This window comes from Oncorhynchus tshawytscha, linkage group LG06 (genome assembly GCF_018296145.1).
Source record: "Oncorhynchus tshawytscha isolate Ot180627B linkage group LG06, Otsh_v2.0, whole genome shotgun sequence".
Taxonomy (NCBI): domain Eukaryota; kingdom Metazoa; phylum Chordata; class Actinopteri; order Salmoniformes; family Salmonidae; genus Oncorhynchus; species Oncorhynchus tshawytscha.
Window position 1 is genome coordinate 66,602,409 of NC_056434.1, and position 21,639 is coordinate 66,624,047.

A 21,639-nucleotide genomic window follows, 5' to 3' on the forward strand; every position below is an offset into this window, starting at 1 on the left:
CGCATCTGCGGTGAAAGGTGACAGCGCTAGAGAGTGTTTTTTCCCCCCAGATATCATGAAAATCGGTCTTCTCACAAAACCGTCTGTAGGGACTGAAGGGTTATGACCCCTCTATGGAAAGATGAGACTCTCACAAATATGATAGAGTTCTCAGTTTTGCTCTACGACACCCACAAGCGTCTTGGCACTCGTCTGAAGTCAGTACAGCCGATCTGCCAACTTCTGTCTGTCGCGTCTGAATAGTTTGGACTACTCGTCTGCAGTGGTGTAAAGTACTTAAGTAACAATGCTTGAAAGTACTACTTAAGTCGTTTTTTGGAGTATCTGTACTTTACTATTTATATTTTTTACAACTTTTACTTCATATATAACTTTTACTTCCATATAGTTTCCCTGACACCCAAAAGTACTCATTATATTTTGAATGCTTAGCAGGACATGAAAATGGTTTGATTCACACACTTATCAAGATATTTTTTTTTTATTGAACTAAGCAAGTGGGTAAAGAACAAATTCTTATTTATAATAACTGCCTTGTTCAGGGGTAGAACGACATATTTTTACCTTGTCAGCTCTGGGATTCGATCTAGCAACCTTTTGGTTACTGGTCCGACTCTCTAACCACTAGAACCTGGCTATCCGTAAATGTAAAAAACAACAAAATGGTGCTGTCTGGTTTGCATAATATAAGGAATTTGAAATTACTTATACAATTACTTTTACTTTTGATACTAAAGTATATTTTAGCAATTAAATGTACTTCTGATACTTAAGTACATTTAAAACCAAATACTTTTAGACTTACTCAAGTAGGATTTTACTGCGTGACTTTGATTTTCACTTGAGTCATTTTCTATTAACTTATTTTTAACTTTTACTCAAGTACAACAATAGGGTACTTCTTCCACCACTGCTCTCACAAACATGAGAGTTGTTTTGAACTAGGATGCCCACTACAAGACTCGTCTGAAGTTCCCCCAGCTTCAGCTGAAAACATTAATGGGAGTACAGTCGGAAGTCGGAAGTTTACATTCATTTAGGTTGAAGTCATTAAAACTCATTTTTCAACCACTCCACAAATTCTCTTGCTAACAAACTATAGCTTTGGCAAGTCGGTTAGGACATCTACTTTGTGCATGACACAAGTAATTTTTCCAACAATTGTTTACAGACATGTTGTGGGGGTGCTTTGTTGCAGGAGGGACTGGTGCCATTCACAAAATAGATGGCATGAGGATGGAAAATTAGGTGGATATATTGAAGCAACATCTCAAGACATCCGTCAGGAAGTTAAAGCTTGGTCGCAAATGGGTCTTCCAAAAGGACAATGACCCCAAGCATACTTCCAAAGTTGTGGCAAAATGGCTTAAGGACAACAAAGTCAAGGTATTGGAGTGGCCATCACAAAGCTCTGACCTCAATCCTATAGAAATTTGTGGGCAGAACTAAAAAAGTGTGTGTGCGAGCAAGAAGGCCTACAAACCTGACTCAGTTACACCAGCTCTGTCAGGAGGAATGGGCTAAAATTCACCCAGCTTATTGTGGGAAGCTTGTGGAAGCTTACCCGAAACGTTTGACCCAGGTTAAACAATTTAAAGGCCATGCTACCAAATACTAATTGAGTGTATGTACACTTCTGAGCCACTGGGAATGTGATGAAAGAAATAAAAGCTGAAATAAATCATTCTCTTTACTATTATTCTGACATTTCACATTCTTAAAAAAAAGTGGTGATCTTAACAGGCCTACAACAGGGAATTTTTACTTGGATTAAATGTTAGGAATTGTGAAAAACTGTGTTTAAATGTATTTGGCTAAGGTGTATGTAAACCTCTGACTTCAACTGTATATATGAGAACTGTTTAGTTCCAAAAATAAAGGGTTTAAATACATGTAAAAAAAAAAAAAAAAAAAAATTTTTTTTTTAAGTGTTTCCTAATCTTTCTTATATATATTCCTTGAGATTTGTATATGTTGTTCCATGTAGTGAATCTGTTATACAATGCGTTTGTATAGGCTAATAGCAGTAAGGACAAATAAATAAAAAATATATAGTTCAACGGGTCTTAAAATTCAAAATCCAGTAGCAAAATGATCCTTGGTATGACCTTCTTAAAGCAATTCCATATAGTTTAGTAGAACCCCCCCAGACAGGGTTTATACTGTAATGGTTTAACTCATTTAGCGTCTGGTGATGTCACCAGGTAGGTAAAAACTCCATTCCACCAAAACAGGCTGAAATGTCAGGTGTTCTTGTCAAACAACTCTTACACTAAAAATGTATTATCATGATTTTCACAATTTCAAACTATTATTCCAACCTCTTAGTTTGGAAATATATATAAAACACAGGAAATCAAGTTTTGACTGCACTGGGCCTTTAACTCTAATCAAGCTTTGTGACTGTGTTATGGTGTTAGTGGCACACAGCCAAGCTGTGATATCTTTAATCCAACAGTGGTTGTTTTCAAAGGTGGCAAATGTCCAATCCAGAGAAAGACCATAAGGCGACTTTGAACTCTGAGACGAGTCTGTCATAACAGCGTGAGTTGATTCACACAACGTGACTGGAAACAGTTTTCACACGAAACTGTATATGACTAAATAGGTGGATGATTTTTAGTATATTCCACAGAGGAAGGAAGGGAGGAGAGAGACCGGCCAACATTAAACTTTATATTGGCGGATGAATAGTTGTGTGAACCCTCAGGGTGTGAGGCTTTACTTGTAAAATGATAGGGCAGGGAGGGATGGTGGGGAAAATTAAACTTTTTAATGCAGGGAGAAAAGTTCCACGCACCACCATACAACACATGAGGTAGTGCTTATCACAAGGGACATTTGTGGAACTTCACATAAGGAGAAGCTTAGGTAAACACATTGTTAAAGGCAGTAATCGTGTTAAGTCAACAAATACTGTGTTTGACTGCCTACACACTCCCTGCTACAATTCCATAGCACCACATACTATATAGAAAGCTGTAGCTGTGGTGTGAAAGGAGGACAGAATCATTCAAGCCCTAATGAGAAAATACAAAGAGTTAATCTGAAGGAAGTCCGTGTTAGCAATAGGAGCATGGAGCTCAACACAATCTGATCCATAATAAGTCACGTTAGGCTACTTTGTGTGTCACATTTTTTTATACAGTTCTCCGAGAAAAACACAACAATATGATTGAAATACCACAATTGTGTGACTCAACGTGATCATCAAGAAAAGGCCTATTGGGCTCTGTTCTAAGCTTTCCCCCTTTGTTGGGAGCTTGTAATTTGAGAGGATTGGTCCATTTTTTTTTTATCCCTTTCCAGCTAATTTGCAGTGCAACAGGTGCCTGCTCCAACTCTTATCTGCATCCATCACCCGGATCAAAAAAACACTTTTGAAAGCTGCAGCACAGCCTGTAATCTGCACACGAATGAAATAAAGCCCAGAGAATATCACAAACACAACCTAGAAAACAAAGTGTACCACGTGAATGCTACTGGGTGTCCTATACAAACAGTTCCAGAGAAGATGCCCCTCTACTCCAAGAAAAGCCAATGATTACTTCAATAAAATTAAAATAAATAAGGGACACAATCTGTAAGTTGTGTCAAGCTTTGATTCGGGAATTAGAACACTTTCTCACAATAGACCATTCATTCAGAAGACAAAAGCTGTTATTTGAAAACAAAGCATTGGCCCCGTAACAATGCACCGGCATTCTGCTCAAACAGGAGTTTCCTCTTCTCCAAAGGCCCCCACTCAGCCTGCTAACAAAGAGGGGGTCCACATCCAGACCAATTAAAAAGGGTTTTGTTTTGCTTTTTCAACAAATATGTGTTTGTGTGCGTGTGTATGTTTCTGGGAGAGAGAGACAGAGTAAGATTGTTTTTACGCTGTATAAGTTTGCTCCGGTTAATATATCATACTTGAAAGGCTCATATGCCTCTATGTAATAACAAAAATACATAACCTTTGGTGTCATAATAATCTAATACCTGAGCATAACAGGGATATTCAAAATTATTAATAGTAACAAAATTCGTATTTTGACGGTAAAATGCCAAACAAAATAGCAACTTAACTTCTCTCAAGCGTTCCAAACAAAGACGAGTAATTGAGATATGTGTCATATGACTCTGTGACAGGCCATATGGTACAGTAGACCCACGGTACAGTACCTTATTTCACTGTGTCCACTGACTCCACTTCCTGAATGACATCATCCGACCTAGCTCTTAGACAGCCACCTTGGCTGAGATACTGTTTACTCACAGTCATATGATGGTACCTAAACACACACACACCCTGGGGCTGTTCTCAGTCATACCACCCTGAGGCAATTGGTTAGACAACACACCTATTAAGTAAAAGCCGTGCCCTTCTAATAGGTACCTTATCATTCAAAGAGGTTTCCTAGGACTGTTTTGACCTTCTTAGTCATTTGAGTCACACAGATTGAGAGAGTATCTTTCAAGGTTTCCCATGAGGCACTTTTTGAAGGGGGAAGTTGCCTAGTGTCTTAGTTTTTTTCTCTGTATGTAAATGTCAGGAAAAGATATATGACCATATTCACCACAATAATGGGGCAACACAATAATGGGGCAATAGATTCAGGAGGCGTCTCTCAACCAAAAGTTTTTAACATTGAGATTGGGGAAGAAATTGCTTGGCTCCCACGGTTTCATACATTTACTAATATGCAAATAGTCCTTGGATGAAGCCCAGTGGACTGAGCTGGGAGCGTGGTGAGTAATGCAGCTGGCCCATGCACTGATCTACTTCAGGTTACTATTTTAAGGGGCATAAATTCAACAATAAGTAAGGGACAATCAACGAGGGGCTATGCATTCTATGGAAAAGAATGAACGATGTGAAGTTGCAACTCCACGGAGTTGCATCATTTTCCAGAGAACGCATAGAGCCCTGAGTTGATTATCCCTTTTATACCACGGCTATAATTTAACACATTTGCCGCTAGAAATGTGTTAATTTGCAGGTAGAAATGTGTTCAACATGCACTGAAGTAGCTAGCAAGTTTACTAGATAGCTACAGTAGTTGCAGTGGTAAACAAACAGCTTGCTAGTTTAGCTAACCAAACCATCATAGCTTGCTATTATGAAAATCAAATTCAATAACACCAATGCTGTTTTCAATTCGACTTTCGCTTTCAAAAGCTTTTCAAAATGTAAAAATGAACTATAGCCATTGAATTCTACTGTGCAACTACACCGTTCATTACAGGGAAATAATGAACGCTCTGGAATCTCCTTCAAGCCAATGAGAAAGGAGTATTCAACAATGACATGGCATAAAGGACATTATAAACTGGGTGATTCAAGCCCTGAATGCTGATTGGCTGAAAGTGTAACACGGGTATGACAGCACATTTATTTGAACTGTTCTACTTTTTACTGTTACTGTTTGTAACCAGTTTATAATAGCAATAACGCACCTCGGGGGTTGGAACAGCCTTGAGCCGTAGTGTATTGGCCATATACCACACCGACTGGGGCCTTATTGCTGAATTAAATTAGCAAAGCATATTTTTAAACAAGGTTCTGGATCTCACATTAGCATTCAGTTACTTATTCAAGAGACAGCTGTAGTCATCACATCTATACTTATGACTAAAATATGCTTTCCCCAAAAATACACTATTCATGCCCCACAAGGGATTACTGGCGGAGAAACATACAGTCTGTGATGTCTGCTGCTCAGTGATGCTTCGCTCCCATCCTGTCACACCTGCTAAGCTACTTGTGAAACAGGCTTTCCCGACTGTAAGACAACCCCTTACCTTGACAAAAGTGCAGTTTCAATAACAGACAGCTCTTTTCTGTACTTACTTATATCAACGTGCCGCCTGGGAGGCATCTGCACTCCGGTCTCTCTAGCAGCTGTGAGGTGTGATAGTGGAGCTGCCACAACGTAGGTCTTCCCAGGTGACACTGAAATAATGACATCAACCCTGTCAGCACATACCTGTTTCCTCAGGAAGCCCCTCCCACCTTCCCTCTGTACACCTATTAAAGAGACAGACACTCAGCAGGGCTGCCAGGAAAGAGGAAACACACTGAACTTGACAGGGCTCCCCATACAATGAGTCTGTTTACATAACCTCTACAAGCGCTGAGATACACAAGGCATTATATAAGATTAATCATTTATGCTGTGCTTCAGTATAAAGGGAACTTTGGGAACAGTTCTAACATGTATTTTACAGTTGTACATTTTAGTCATTTAGCAGACGTTCTTATCCAGAGCGACTTACAGTAGTGAGGGCATACATTTTCCTACTGGTCCCCCGTGGGAATCAAATCCACAACCCTGGCGTTGTAAGTGCCATGTTCTACCAACTGAGCCACACGGGACACGGTTTTATACATTTTGAAGGGTGTTTGTTTCATGGCTCTTTTGGTGTTTCTCGATTTTCAAATACACAGTAAGCATTTAGTAATGTTAAATTATGGACGAGGTCTAGCTGAGAAAAATGTCTCCCCTTCCTATAGTCAGTGACACAGACTGCAAGACATAAACACTGTATAATCATTGAATACATGTGTGATATTGCTGTTTGCCATTTGCTCCTCCCTCTAAATCACTTGAATATTTATGAATCTCAAACACCGTGCCTCATTGAATCAGAGCTTCAATTCAAATGTATGGCAGGGCAATAGGCAAGCAAAACAGTTATTGATGATGTGTCTCTGCCATTAGTTGGTCTGCGAGTGGTTAATAAATATCAATATTTCATAGCTTACTTGTTGATTGGATGGATTGAGTAGCAATTAGTATCTTTAACACTCAATGTTGAGGCACATAGTGAGGTCTGCACAACGCATCACCGGGGGCAAACTACCTGCCCTCCAGGACACCTACACCACCCGATGTCACAGGAAGGCCAAAAAGATCATCAAGGTAAACAACCACCCGAGCCACTGCCTGTTCACCCCGCTATCATCCAGAAGGCGAGGTCAGTATGTCACGTTCTGACCATAGTTCCTGTGTGTTTTCCTTGTTTTAGTGTTGGTCAGGACGTGAGCTGGGTGGGCATTCTATGTTGTGTGTCTGGTTTGTCTATTTCTATGTTTGGCCTGATATGGTTCTCAATCAGAGGCAGGTGTTAGTCATTGTCTCTGATTGGGAACCATATTTAGGTAGCCTGTTTTGTGTTGGGATTTGTGGGTGGTTGTTTCCTGTCTTTGTGTTTTATGCACCAGTTAGGACTGTTTCGGTTTTCACGTTTATTGTTTTGTATCCTGTTCATGTTTGAGTTACCTTATTAAATGAACATGAACTCTAACCACGCTGCGTTTTGGTCCGCCTCTCCTTCCCAGGAAGAAAGCCGTTACACAGTACAGGTGCATCAAAGCTGGCACCAAGAGACTGAAAAACAGCTTCTATCTCAAGGCCATCAGACTGTTAAACAACCATCACTAACATTGAGTGGCTGCTGCCAACATACTGACTCAAATCTCTAGCCACTTTAATAATTAAAAATTGGATGTAATAAATGTATCACTCGTCACTTTAAACAATGTCACTTTATATCATGTTTACATACCCTACAGTACTCATCTCATATGTATATACTGTACTCTATACCATCTACTGCATCTTGCCTATGCAGCACGGCCATCTCTTATCCATATATTTATATGTACATATTCTTATTCATTCCTTTACACTTGTGTGTATAAGGTAGTTGTTGTAAAATTGTTAGATATTATACTTGTTAGATATTACTGCACGGTTGGAACTAGAAGCACAAGCATTTCGCTACACTCGCATTAACATCTGCTAACCATGTGTGTGTCACTCAAATACTACAAATAGCAATAATATGGTTTCCCATTAGCAGGAGGGAGATCAGACATTTGCTGCAGGCTATACATCAATGAGTTTCAAACAAAATTCCACTTGATCTAGACCTAAGTCACCAACACTGTCATACGGATCATAAAAAGTTTCAGAAATTCCTGTGATGGGTAAATGATTACCATACATCCCGAACGGTATCATAGCTGCTATGAAGACCAATGTCATAACTGATTTGTCATGTGAACGTGTGATTCGTTCGAAAGCTACGCCCTATTCGGCCCCGCACCAGCCTTTCATGAGCCTAAAGTGGCTTGTCGGTTATCTGTCACCGGCCAAACGTTTTCAGAGCACGGTGATGATAATGACCATATAATTCATCACCTGTTTCATACTCTAATCCTGGAGTGTAAAACAGGGGGACATCCTGATCCTGTGAGCAGGTAATGGTAAGGTAAAGTTAGGCTACATCAGCCACTGAGGCACATATTGTAAAAACAGTGTAATAACACAACAGAGACTCTAAATAATGGAAGAATGATTCAAAAAAAGCAGGCCCACTGATTCATTTATAGACTGTTTGCTTCAATATTTAGCCTGGCGAGATGTAGGCCAGTGTTATTGTCATCAGAAATAGCCTGGTTTCCATGCTCACCCATAATAGCAATGCGGAGGGAAATGGAAATAAGGTAGGCCTACAAAAAGCTTGATAAAAGCAGCCAATCGGAGAGCTCCGCAAAACGAAATAGAAGAAAACACAAGCAATGCAAAGGAAGCGATAGAGAGTCTTGAGGAAGAAATAGGATCTCTGGAAAGATAACCATAAGATGCAGTGGAACCATTAGCACAAAAAGACAGTGGCATAAAAGACTAGAGTGCCAAATGTTATATTCTGCCAAGACTTGTATCACTCTGCTCATAATCCCAATGAGTCACAGTCTATCCAGGGGGAAAACACAATCTCAGTGTGCTCCGCTGTTTATTCCCAGTACAGCACCAATCTGCTCTCTGCCAACATTGTAATAAGCCAGAGCAGGTCCTCAAGCACAATAAACTATCATCGCATTATCATAAAACCCTACTAGGCAATTCTAAACTTTAGCTCCCTAAATCTCCCTTACACAAGATGAACACAATCAATTATTGAAATATGCAAATCTGGACAATTAAGGATTATGTGTGGTTTTTCGTTGAGATTCGATTCATCTCAGCGTGTCGCCAACGGGGGAAGTGAAATCAACACAGCTTCACTACTGCCATCTAATTATTTCCAACACCAAACAGCAGGCTACCTCGAACTATCTTACGTCCCCCTACAGTGTTTTGCCCGTTCTCTCTTTCTGAATAACGTTTTATTGTGTGAGACACATTTCAAAATTGAGATAATGCACCACTCGTCTCCTTTCAAGCCGTAAACAGAGGCCTTAAGACAAATTAAACTGCTGTGCATCAACAAAAGAGTACAATATAGATTCCTCTCTTCCAACCAATTAGGAGAGGACCTGACCTGACCCATAATGTCACTACAGACTAAGGATAGGATCCGTCACTGTTAGATACGTAGGGAGCAAAGATCAGGAGGGTTAGGGGACGAGGTGCAAAGGGTGCATCAGGATAATGAGGCTAGCTGGCTGTAAACAGATGCTGTCAGTTTCCTAGGGTGTCAACCTCCACACCCATCGTGGACAGTCATTCACCATTCACCAATGCTCATGCATCCATTTAGTCACAATTGCTGGAATCTCTAAGGGATCCAGCTAGCTAGGACATATTCTAATCTACTGAGCATTCTTATATGTAATTCTACTGTAACATGTTTTCTGATGCAACACTTAGCGCTCAGAATAGCCTCTCTCTCTATCAGATCCCACCGATGTACTTTGGTGGGCTGGAACCTGGAACTAGTCTCAGCTTTCACTCACCATATGCCTCCCTGGCATACACTGGTGCCAAAGGGAGGAAGTGATCCACTGGTCAACAAATGAGCAAACCGACCCTGACGCTCCTCAAAACCACATGAAGCCTCTATCTTTAGTACCAGACACCGGCTTCAACATCATAAGCACAGAAGAGATAAGAAAAGAGAAATCCCAATTCATTGTTGTCTAAAAAGGATATGTGAACATATTCTATGTAAGGCTGGTTAAAGTTCAAATAGAGGCTAATACCACTGATGTCAACCCAACATGCTGTGATTATGGCGTCTGCCGGGCTGAGGTTGGATGACTCGTCACTGCTGGTGTTGGGTGTGGACTTCCTGATGGTGGTTTCTGGCAAACCTTTCTATCCAATCAAAATGGGTTAGGCTGGCCAAAGTTTAATTACTGTTAAACGGATGCCCCGCCTCACTTTTCTCCACACCCCAATAAATGAATAAAATATGTGTGTCATTTGTTGGGAAATATATTCAGCTCTTTGTTTATAATTCACTGTCCGCTCTCCCTTGAGGCTTTCCCAAATGGATGTCCAAGAGAGCAAACAGCCTCAGATCACACGGTCAGATCATGTTCGAGCCTCGGATTGGACAATGAAACACACACGTTCCCCCCTCAGGCGACGTGCAGACGTTTCATTTCTCTCTCATGCAGTCATGACTGAAGCCAGGTTAAACGTGGGACGTCCCTCATTATAAACAAACAGTCGGTTAAATTGATGGTTATTGCATCATTTTCTGATCTAATAGAAGCGATTAATAGACGAAACAACAATGTAATTTAACCAACTGACTGACCAGAGATCAGGGCATTCATCAGCAAAGACACAGTGCAAGCTGATAGTATTTTGGACAACCAAATTGAAGTCAAAATGATTGATGAAATCGAAGTGTGTCAGCTGGACGGTGATTTGCGATTCATAACTTACATTTTACCGGTACTACCAGTAGTAGTAGGCCAACCGATAACACCACAACGGAATGCCTTTGAAGAGATGATGCGCCGCCAAGAACAGCAAGAATGTCCAGCAAAGTACATAGCCAGTGGCACGCTCACACTTCAGATCAGATCAGCAGGTGGGGGCTTTTCCTGGCAGCCAGGTGAGACAATCGAAGGAGGATACGGTGAGAAAGGGTACTGGGCTCAAATTTAGTCACGCTTGATCTATATAGATTGATGCTTCTAATTGTACATGTTATAAACAAAAATATATATATTTTGACGACGATAGGTTATACTCTATGGCTGGATAATGTATTTTTTCCAATGCTACATTCATTTGGCAGACCTAGCTTGATTGACCCTCTTTCTACAAGGCCATGTCTATGAGAGGCCTAATCATATTTGAATTAATATTTTGTTAACGCCTAGGCTATAGAGATGCATTCAGGTAATGAACTCATTATTATGCATCAACATTTTAATTTGATTACAATTATTTATTGTCAATCATTCTTGAATTTGTTAGGCTATATGATTAAGTAGATTAATGAATTGATAATACATTACTTAAAAAAATATATATATATGTAATATGATAGGGTGTCTAATAGAATGCAATATTCCATGTGAATAATGTTAATTTTTGTATTCATAATAATGAACTGAAAATCAGTCTGAAATGGAATATTTTGCCTATTGTTCATGTCCATATAGCCTAGGACAATGTGGTAAAGTACTGTTATTCTTTATCCTCCTAATGTATTTTTTATTGTTATTTTTTCGCTCGCTCGCCTCACTTTTCTGGGAGGAAAATCCATTACAAACAGTGGATCAATTTTGTCTGGCCTTAGGTAAAGACTTAGCTTAGGAGCACTTACTATAAGTAACTTATTCTGCAATGATTCTACCAACACCCCCCATCTTATCATGAAATCATTTTTATCTCTTACGGTACACCAAAAACCACAGTGGGAGGGAAGAGGGGGGTGTTGGGTGTAAGGCAATTCCATGATTACAGAATGATGCTGATAATCACTTTTTGACTTAAAAACGTATGCCAAACACAAACCATAACACTCTATGGACAAGAAACTACTTTTAATCATTTCAACTGAACATTTTTTATAAAACATTTACTTGAACAACATTGCAGATGCAAAGTTTGATAACAGAATGACGGTAAAACTTCCCTCCGTTTTTTATGTGACCAGGTTTTCCTAAAACTGTTCAAATATTTAGTCCGAATTAAGATTCTGTCATGCCTGCTCCCGCTCACCCTCCCTGGCGCGCAAAGGCGCCAGGCTCCCCAGCAATATGCACTCCTGCCACCATCAGTATGCACACCTGCCTTTCACGCACATCAGCACTTACTGGACTCACCTGGACCCAATCACCTCTGTCATTACCTCAACTGTATCTGTCTGTTCCCCCGCTCTGTTCCCTGCTGCAGCATTACTTGTCATATGTCCTTGTTTACCCGTGTGCTGACGCTGTTCCTGTTTTGTTGCCTGTCTGTTCCGTATTAAATGTCCACTCCCCGTACCTGCTTCTCCAGCGTTGGTCTTTACAGATTCAAAGATTTCTACAGAAAGAAGGGGGTGTCAGCTAAGATATGACACCTTGAGTTAGATGTATCATGAATAGGTACAAAAGGGTAGAATAGGGTTGCAAAATTCTGATAACTTTCTCAAAATGTCCAGGTTTTTCAGAAATCCTGGTTGTAGGTTCATGGATTTCCTGCTTATTCCTTCCTGATTTCGTGAATATTCCAACCGGGACTTCTGGAAAACCTGGGAATTTTTGGAAAGTTAACAGAACCCTCGGTAGAAATATAAAATATCCTCCTTTGCATATTTGGGTATTATTCTACACACGGGCTATTCTAATGATCTCCGCCCCCAAACAAGAACATATTTGGTTTGTCCAGACCGGACCAAATATGAACCAATCATAGACGTCTATGTTTCATAACTTTTGACATCACAGTGCAGTACAGTGGAGTACAGTAAAGTATAGCATAGTAGAGTTCAGTAAAGTAGAGTATAACACAGTACAGTACATTATGGACAGTGTGCTCTACTGTACCATACAGTTCGATGCTACTCTACTACAGTACAGATACTGCACTGTTCTTTACTTTACTGTATTGTACTCCTCTTTAATGTGCTCTGCTGTACTGTACTGTCTAAACTTGTGAAACATAGACGTCAATTTCAGACTTGGTCCGGACAGATCATAAGCAATCATGGACGTCTATGTTTGAGTCAAATCAAGGACCGTCTGGACTTGAGCCCAAAAATGTGGATGTTGAAATCAAGGCAAAGGCAGGCTGACCACATTTCAACTACTTTTCAATGTCCATGGACGTCCGGTGTTGGTCGGTGTTCAGTGAGTGAAGATGCTGGTTAAAGTAAATGAAAAGAAAGGGGACTCATCGATAGGTGTCAGTAAGAGCCAGGAGAGATGTGACATTAACTGGAGAGAAAGAAGAGAGAGAGGGAGAGAGAGGTTATCCAGATGGTTTTCAAACTCTTGCTTTGACCACCAGATGACAGAAAGGGAAAGAAAACATATGAGCTGAACATAACAGTATGCCAGTGGAAGGGAGGACAGTAGCAGGTGACCCAACTGTGGTTTGTTACTACATTGCATTCGGAAAGTATTGAGACCACTTGACTTTTTCCACATTATGTTACGTTACAGACTTAGTCTAAAATTGAATAATAATACAAAAAATCCTCATCAATCTACACACAATAACCCATAAAGACAGAACAAAAACAGGTTTTTCAAAATTTTAGCAAAATTCTTTAAAAAACAAGACAGAAATACCTTATTTACATACAATACTTGGAATCCCAGGTCCATACTACTTGTATAGAGAACTGATACTGTATACTATATTGTTGATGGGGTGGGATTGGCGTGGGGTGTGGGGGGTCTGTGGGTGGCTTTTAACTATTTCTGGGGATTCCAAATGTCTTACTTGTGAGCCTTTCTATAACCTATGGTAGAGCGCCACGCTTCACCAATACTGCCTGAAAGTGGGCTTTGTGAAAGATGGAAAGAGAGAGAACATGGGACAGATGGGTCATGAAGTTTTAAAGAAATGTGGAACAAGATGTCGTCTGACCCCCACAACTTCGACTGTGTTGTTGTTAACATAGCTGACATAGTCCTCCCAAGCTTCACACTATCTGAGTGGTTCACAATGTGGTTTAAAAATGTATGTATTTTGTATTGTAACCATACCATAATAATGACCCTTCATGTTAGTTACAATGTGTTATGTCAGCTTCAATGAATGAATGCACGATTCAATGACAGCAAATATTGTGGTTCACTGTACTGTCCTTTTGTAAGTCTCCGCCTGTTATTTTGTTGTGCTGCAGCCGACATTAATTCTGCCTGTTCTAGCGCTGAGAGAACAGCAGGGACAGCTGACATTTGTACATGTTTAATAGCGGTGTGGTTAACCTTAAGTCATCTCCTCTTAAGGAGAACTGTAGGTCCAATCAAAACAATGAAGAGAGCATCCTATTAAACAGTGACGCGAGCCAGCCTGACTAACTGGAGCCATAAACCACCCATATTCCACGCACTCACACTTCTGGCATGTGTTAAATAAGGCTATGTGTAAATGATGTGATTATCTAACATATTTTATGTGTTGCATATCGCATGGTCATTATCCCAGGGGACATAATGCAATCTGGTTGATTGTTGGGGGCACAATTACTGACTCTAGGGGTAATTTTGTATCCATGAATTATTGTAGATACAGTTGAAGTCGGAAGTTTACATACACCTTAGCCAAATACATTTAAACACAGTTTTTCACAATTCCCTGTCTTAGGTCAGTTAGGATCACCACTTTATTTTAAGAATGTGAAATGTCAGAATAATAGTAGAGAGAATGATTTATTTCAGCTTGTATTTCTTTCATCACATTCCCAGTGGTCAGAAGTTTATATACACTCAATTAGTATTTGGTAGCATTGTCTTTCAATTGTTTAACTTGGGTCAAACGTTTCAGGTAAGTTGAGTGAATTTTGGTCCATTCCTCCTGACAGAGCTGGTGTAACTGAGTCAGGTTTGTAGGCCTCCTTGCTCGCACACACTTTTTTTGTTCTGCCCACACATTTTCTATAGGATTGAGGTCAGAGGTTTGTGATGGCCACTCCAATACCTTGACTTTGTTGTCCTTAGGCCATTTTGCTTTGGAAGTATGCTTGGGGTCATTGTCCATTTGGGAGACCCATATTACAACCAAGCTTTAACCTCCTGACTGATGTCTTGAGATGTTGCTTCAATATATCCACCTAATTTTCCATCCTCATGATGCCATCTATTTTGTGAAGTGCACCAGTCCCTCCTGCAGAAAAGCACCCCCACAACATGATGCTGCCAGCCCCGTGCCTCACGGTTGGGATGGTGTTCTTCGGCTTGCAAGCCTCCCCCTTTTTCCTCCAAACATAACGATGGTCATTATGGCCAAACAGTTCTATTTTTGTTTCATCAGATCAGAAGACATTTCTCCAAAAAGTATGATCTTTGTCCCCATGTGCAGTTCCAAACCGTAGTCTGGCTTTTTTATGGCGGTTTTGGAGCAGTGGCTTCTTCCTTGCTGAGTGGCCTTTCAGGTTATGTCGATATAGGACTCATTTTACTGTGGATATAGATGCCTTTGTACCTGCTTCCTCCAGCATCTTCACAAGGTCCTATGCTGTTGTTCTGGGATTGATTTGCACTTTTCGCACCAAAGTACGTTCATCTCTAGGAAACAGACCGCATCTCCTTCCTGAGCGGTATGACGGCTGCGTGGTCCCATGGTGTTTATACTTGTGTGCTATTGTTTGTACAGATGAACGTGGTACCTTCAGGCTTTTGGAAATTGCTCCCAAGGATGAACCAAACTTGTTGGGGTCTACCGCGTACCACCTACAATTTTTTTTCCTGAGGTCTTTGCTGATTTCTTTTGATTTTCCCATGATGTCAAGCAAAGAGGCACAGAGTTTGAAGTTAGGCCTTGAAATACATCCGCAGGTACACCTCCAATTGACTCAAATGATGTCAATTAGCCTATCAGAAACTTCTAAAGCCATAACATAATTTTATGGAATTTTCCAAGCTGTTTAAAGGTACGGTCAACTTAGTGTATGTAAACTTCTGACCCACTGGAATACAGAGAATTATAAGTGAAATCATCTGTCTGTAAACAATTGTTGGAAGAATTACTTGTGTTATGCACAAAGTAGATGTCCTAACTGACTTGCCAAAACTATAGTTTGTTAACAAGAAATGTGTGGAGTGGTTGAAAAACGAGTTTTAATGACTCAAACCTAAGTGTATGTAAACTTCCGACTTCAACTGTATTAGTAAAAACGGCCAATGGCCCACTGATAAGATCCGTCTGGTGCTGTGGTGTAGCATTGTGAAGGCATTATTAGGTGAACTGGAAACAGACCAACGCCTGAGACACAAGCCTGAGTGCCTGAAGGTGTCCCTCCACCATTCGCTACGCATCATTGAACATTAAATGCACCCCTTCTTTCCTTCCTTCCTCATACACAAAACAGCTGTGACATGGCAGAACCAGCTTCTTCTGAATCCATTTAACAATGATGTCAGACTCCTACGCTCAGGTGGACTGACCTCCTAATAATTGAGATACTTGAATAATGAAAACGGATTGACTCCACGACAACAGATCGAAAAGAGTTTGATGTGAAAGTAAAACGGTAATGGATGAGGAGGGTGAGACTGGCTAATTACATAATGGCCAGTCTAGACTGCCTCAGCTAGTCTGCTTACACACAGATTCAATGCATTAGGCATTACATGGCGACTGAACCAGAGCCTACCTCTGCATTACACTCTCCATTACCATCTAAAGACCAGCCTCTTGTCCCGATGTGTCTGCATAACTCCTGTTTAACAACAACTCTAATTTCTGCCACGTCCCCTCTCGGCAATCCTGCTTAGCCGTGTTTCATTTCTGCACTGGAGATTACAGCTGATAGAAAACATACGGCCGCTGCTGTGGGTGAAAATAAGCAGGCCTGGGCAGAGAGTGCAGGGGGAGGGATGGAGGGAGGGGCTCCGAGTCCATGGACGACATGCCAGGCATTGGTTCGCTCCGCCACAGAGGGTCTAATGGGAGCCTGACGCAGTAGGAGCAGGTTATCAGTAGACCGAGCAGCAGTACCTATAGAGATGTACAGCCCAGCCTCGCTAGCCTCCTGCTGGGAAAGGAATTGAATTTACCCCCGTTTTTTAACCATCCTCACTTCTCTGACAAATTGAAAAGGGAGGCCACATATTTCAGATGTGTTAGACCAAAGAATTGCAATTTACCAACTGGTGGGAGAAATATAACAGATTCAATACTAAAGGAGATGCTGAGTAGGCTATATTCTAATCTCTGACAAGAGACACAGTACTGTTTTGCACAGGACCCCTATTGTATCACCCTCTGACATTCACAGAGATGTCGCTTTTGCTCCACTGTTCCCAGGCTTGTTTATATCATAAATAGGTGGGGATAGCACATCACAACATGGGGTGGTCTCTCCTGCTTATCTGAGTTTGCACAGAACACTGGCTGCCAGGATGGACCAGGTTGATAATGGAGGTCACTGAGGCCCAGGTTAATAGAAGGGGAAAGCATCACGGCTTGAATCTAGACACCCAGAGTGCAGGAGCCATGAAGTCTGAGTCGTGATCTAAGTCACTTTCTTGGGAGCTCTTTCACGCAATAATCTGTTTTTGTTACTCCTCAGAAAGTAGCACTTTTATCCAAAAGTAGGCCTTATCCTCGGACCTCTAATAACACACTGGCTTTATCCAGGCCCTTCCTGACTAACATCAGGAAGCTGCACCTGCAACTTTCAAGCACAGTATACCACCTACCAAAACAGTCCACAGACCCTTTCTCTAAAAGAATGCATGGGAACACTCCATCCGTATGTTAAGTTATTCATCACCAAATTTTACATAACAATCCATGGCCTAATTTAGCATGCAGGCCAGGACTCACATTTACTTTGCACAGCTAATCTATGAGAGAGAGAGAGAGGGGGGGAGAGAGAGATGAAGGGGAGCTAAGAAAGAGAGAAAGAGGCCGAGGGGGCTGGTCAGAGATATCAAAGCATGCACTAATCTAATCACCCCCTCTCTCTCCATACTTCACAGAGCTTGTGTTATTGTTTACTTGTTTATGCAACGCAAGGAGTGTTGAGAAGATACGCATGTCTGCACGATTTAGTCACGTTCACTTGGGAAAAGCACTTAGGGCAAAGGAAGGGAAAAAAACTGTCTGGCATTTTTCATTTTGAAAGGACAATAGAATAACTCTCTCTCCTTCTCTAGCCTAAGCCTCTCTGTGTTTTTCTAACTTCTGCAGAACTTGAGTTGTAACAGATCAGCAATTCATAACCAATTAGCCTAGCTACAGTATAACCCTTAGATCCCTCTCCAGACTGTTTATATACAGTTGAAGTGGAAAGTTTACATACACTTAGGTTCGAGTCATTTAAACTCGTTTTTCAACCACTCCACAAATTTCTTGTTAAACGAACTATAGTTTGGGCAAGTCGGTGAGGACATCTACTTTGTGCATGACACAAGTAATTTTCCAACAATTGTTTACAGACAGATCATTTCACTTATAATCCACTGAATCACAATTCCAGTGGGTCAGACGTTTACATGCACTAAGTTGACTGTGCCTTTAGACAGCTTGGAAAATTCCAGAAAATGATGTCATGGCTTTAGAAGCTTCTGATAGGCTAATTGACATCATTTGAGTCTGTTGGAAGTATACCTGTGGATGTATTTCAAGGCCTACCTTCAAACTCAGTGCCTCTTTGCTTGACATCAGGTGAAAATCAAAAGAAATCAGCCAAGACGTCAGAAAAAGAATTGTAGACCTCCACAAGTTTGGTTCATCCTTAGGAGCAATTTCCAAACGCCTGAAGGTACCACGTTCATCTGTACAAACAATAGTACACAAGTATAAACATCATGGGACCACGCAACCGTCATACCGCTCAGGAAGGAGATGCGTTCTGTCTCCTAAAGATGAACGTACTTTGGTGTGAAAAGTGCAAATCAATCCCAGAACAACAGCAAAGGACCTTGTGAAGATGCTGGAGGAAACAGGTACAAAAGTATCTATATCCACAGTAAAACGAGTCCTATATCGACATAACCTTAAAGGCCGCTCAGCAAGGAGGAAGCCACTGTCCCAAAACCGCCGTAAAAAAAGCCAGAATATGGTTGGCAACTGCACATGGGGACAAAGATCATACTTTTTGTAGAAATGTCCTCTGATCTGATGAAACAAAAATAGAACTGTTTGGCCATAATGACCATCGTTATGTTTGGAGGAAAAGGGAGAGGCTTGCAAGCCGAAGAACACCATCCCAACCGTGAAGCACGGGGGCGGCAGCATCATGTTGTGGGGGTGCTTTGTTGCAGGAGGGACTGGTGCACTTCACAAAATAGATGGCTTCATGAGGATGGAAAATTAGGTGGATATATTGAAGCAACATCTCAAGACATCAGTCAGGAAGTTAAAGCTTGGTCGCAAATGGTCCTTCCAAATGGACAATGACCCCAAGCATACTTCCAAAGTTGTGGCAAAATGGCTTAAGGACAACAAAGTCAAGGTATTGGAGTGGCCATCACAAAGCCCTGACCTCAATCCAATAGAAAATGTGTGGGCAGAACTAAAACAGCAAGGAGGCCTACAAACCTGACTCAGTTACACCAGCTCTGTCAGGAGGAATGGGCCAAAATTCACCCAACTTATTGTGGGAAGCTTGTGGAAGGCTACCTGACATGTTTGACCCAAGTTAAACAATTTAAAGGCAATGCTACCAAATACTAACTGAGTGTATGTAAACTTCTGAGCCACTGGGAATGTGATGAAAGAAAGAAATGCTGAAATAAATCATTCTCTCTAGTATTATTCTGACATTTCACATTCTTAAAATAAAGTGATGATCCTAAATGACATAAGAAAGGACATTTTTACTCTGATTAAATGTCAGGAATTGTGAAACACTGAGTTTAAATGTATTTGGCTAAGGCAGTGGTTCTTAACCTGGGTTCGATCACGCTACATCGCTTGGCCTATCTGTGCTGCAGGGAATTTGGTGCGCTCAGTAGTCGACTTGTGACTGTCGTGATGGTACGTCTTGTGATTTCTTTCTTAATATTTTAATCCCTTCATACTTACTATGTCGAGCAAAAAAAGAATGTGGTCGGACGAATATGTACAATATGGATTCACATGTATAACGGAACGTGATGGGAGTCAGCGTCCTAACTGCATGATTTGCAATGCCAAGTTGAGCAATTCTAATCTAGCACCGGCAAAACTAAGAGAACACTTCCTTAAACTGCATGGAGATGGAAAATACAAGAACACTACGCTCGCTGAATTCAAGGTGAAGAGAGCCAGATTCGATGAAAAGGCTACTCTGCCTGTTCTCGGCTTTGTACCCATCAACAAACCGATCCTCACAGCATCGTACGAAGTTGCTTACCTGATCGCAAAGCAGGGCAAACCGCACACCATTGGTGAAACACTCATAAAACCAGCTGTGTTGAAGATGGCAAATATCATGGTGGGAAAAGAGGCTGAAGTTAAGTTATCCCAAATTCTTCTTTCAAATGACACCATCAGCGACAGAATAGAGGACATGAGCAAAGACATCTTGGCTCAAGTAGTTGCAGATCTGATTTCAAGCCCGGCAAAATTCAGCCTTCAACTCGACGAGACCACAGACGTTTCCAATCTAAGCCAGCTTGCTGTATTTGTGCACTATGTGAAAGACGACGTGATAAAGGAATATTTTTTTATTTTGTAAGCCTCTTACAACAACAACTAAGGCAGCCGATGTGAAGAAACTTGTGGATGACTTCTTCAAAGACAACAATCTTTCGTGGGATATGGTTTCTGCATTTTGTTTGGACGGAGCTCCAGTCATGCTGGGAAGAAAGTCTGGTTTTGGTGCGCTAGTGAAAGCCGATGCACCACACATCATTGTTACGCATTGTATTCTGCACAGGCATGCGTTGGCAACAAAAACCTTGCCTCCAAAACTGCCAGAAGTATGAAAAATTGTACTGGACTGCGTGAACTATGTGCTAACTAGTGCTCTGAAGCACCACATCTTCAGTGAGCTGTGTAAAGAAATGGGCTCTGAATTCAAGGTACTTCTGTACCATTCTAACGTTCGGTGTTTATCCCGGGGACAGGTGCTGAATCGTGTTTTTGCCATGTGTGTGGAATTAGCCCTGTTTTTGCAAGAGCACCAACATTGTCATGCAGATTGCTTCAAAAATTCTGAGTTCATTCTCATTTTAGCGTACATGGCTGATATCTTCGCAGCTCTCAATCATCTCAATCAAAAGATGCAGGGCGGTGGAGTCAACATCATCGAAGCGGAGGAAAACCTGAAGGATTTTCAAAAAAAGCTACCGTTATGGAAACGACGAACAGAGAACGATAACTTCGCAAACTTTCCCCTGCTGGAAGACTGTGTAAGTAAGATCGAAGATGTATCTGGAATCGGAGACATTTCTGTTCCCGCGGAACTGAAGCAAGCAATTGCCACGCACTTAGATGAGCTTGCAAAGTCTCTCGACGGATACTTCCCTACAAGAGAGTCATATCCAGCATATGGGTGAGACAGCCGTTCACATTTAGTGTTGAGACAACAGATGTCAATGATGAATACCTCGATGAAATCATTGAAATTCAGCAGAGCCAGGTTCAACAGGAACTCTTCAGAACAACAACGCTTTCAACGTTTTGGTGTCAACAAATGGTAACGTACCCTGTTATTGCTAAGAAAGCTCTGGAGATTTTCATATCGTTTGTTACAACATATCTTTGCGAGCAATCCTTTTCGAGGATGCTGGACATAAAAACTAAGAAAAGGAAC

General features: G+C 41.1%; 1 protein-coding gene across 5 annotated transcripts in view; it reads right to left on the reverse strand.

Annotated features, from left to right (window-relative positions):
- The window catches only part of usp54a (ubiquitin specific peptidase 54a), a 107,533-nt gene that overhangs the window by 77,630 nt on the left and 8,264 nt on the right, over nt 1-21,639 (reverse strand). For 4 of the 5 annotated variants that reach the window (XM_042323527.1, XM_042323524.1, XM_042323528.1 and 1 more), the window contains exon 2: nt 5,834-5,935. The exons of the other annotated variant lie outside the window; for it this stretch is intronic. The gene's annotated coding sequence lies outside the window, so the exon portion shown is untranslated. The remainder of the gene's footprint in view (nt 1-5,833; nt 5,936-21,639) is intronic. 5 annotated transcript variants of the gene reach the window in all.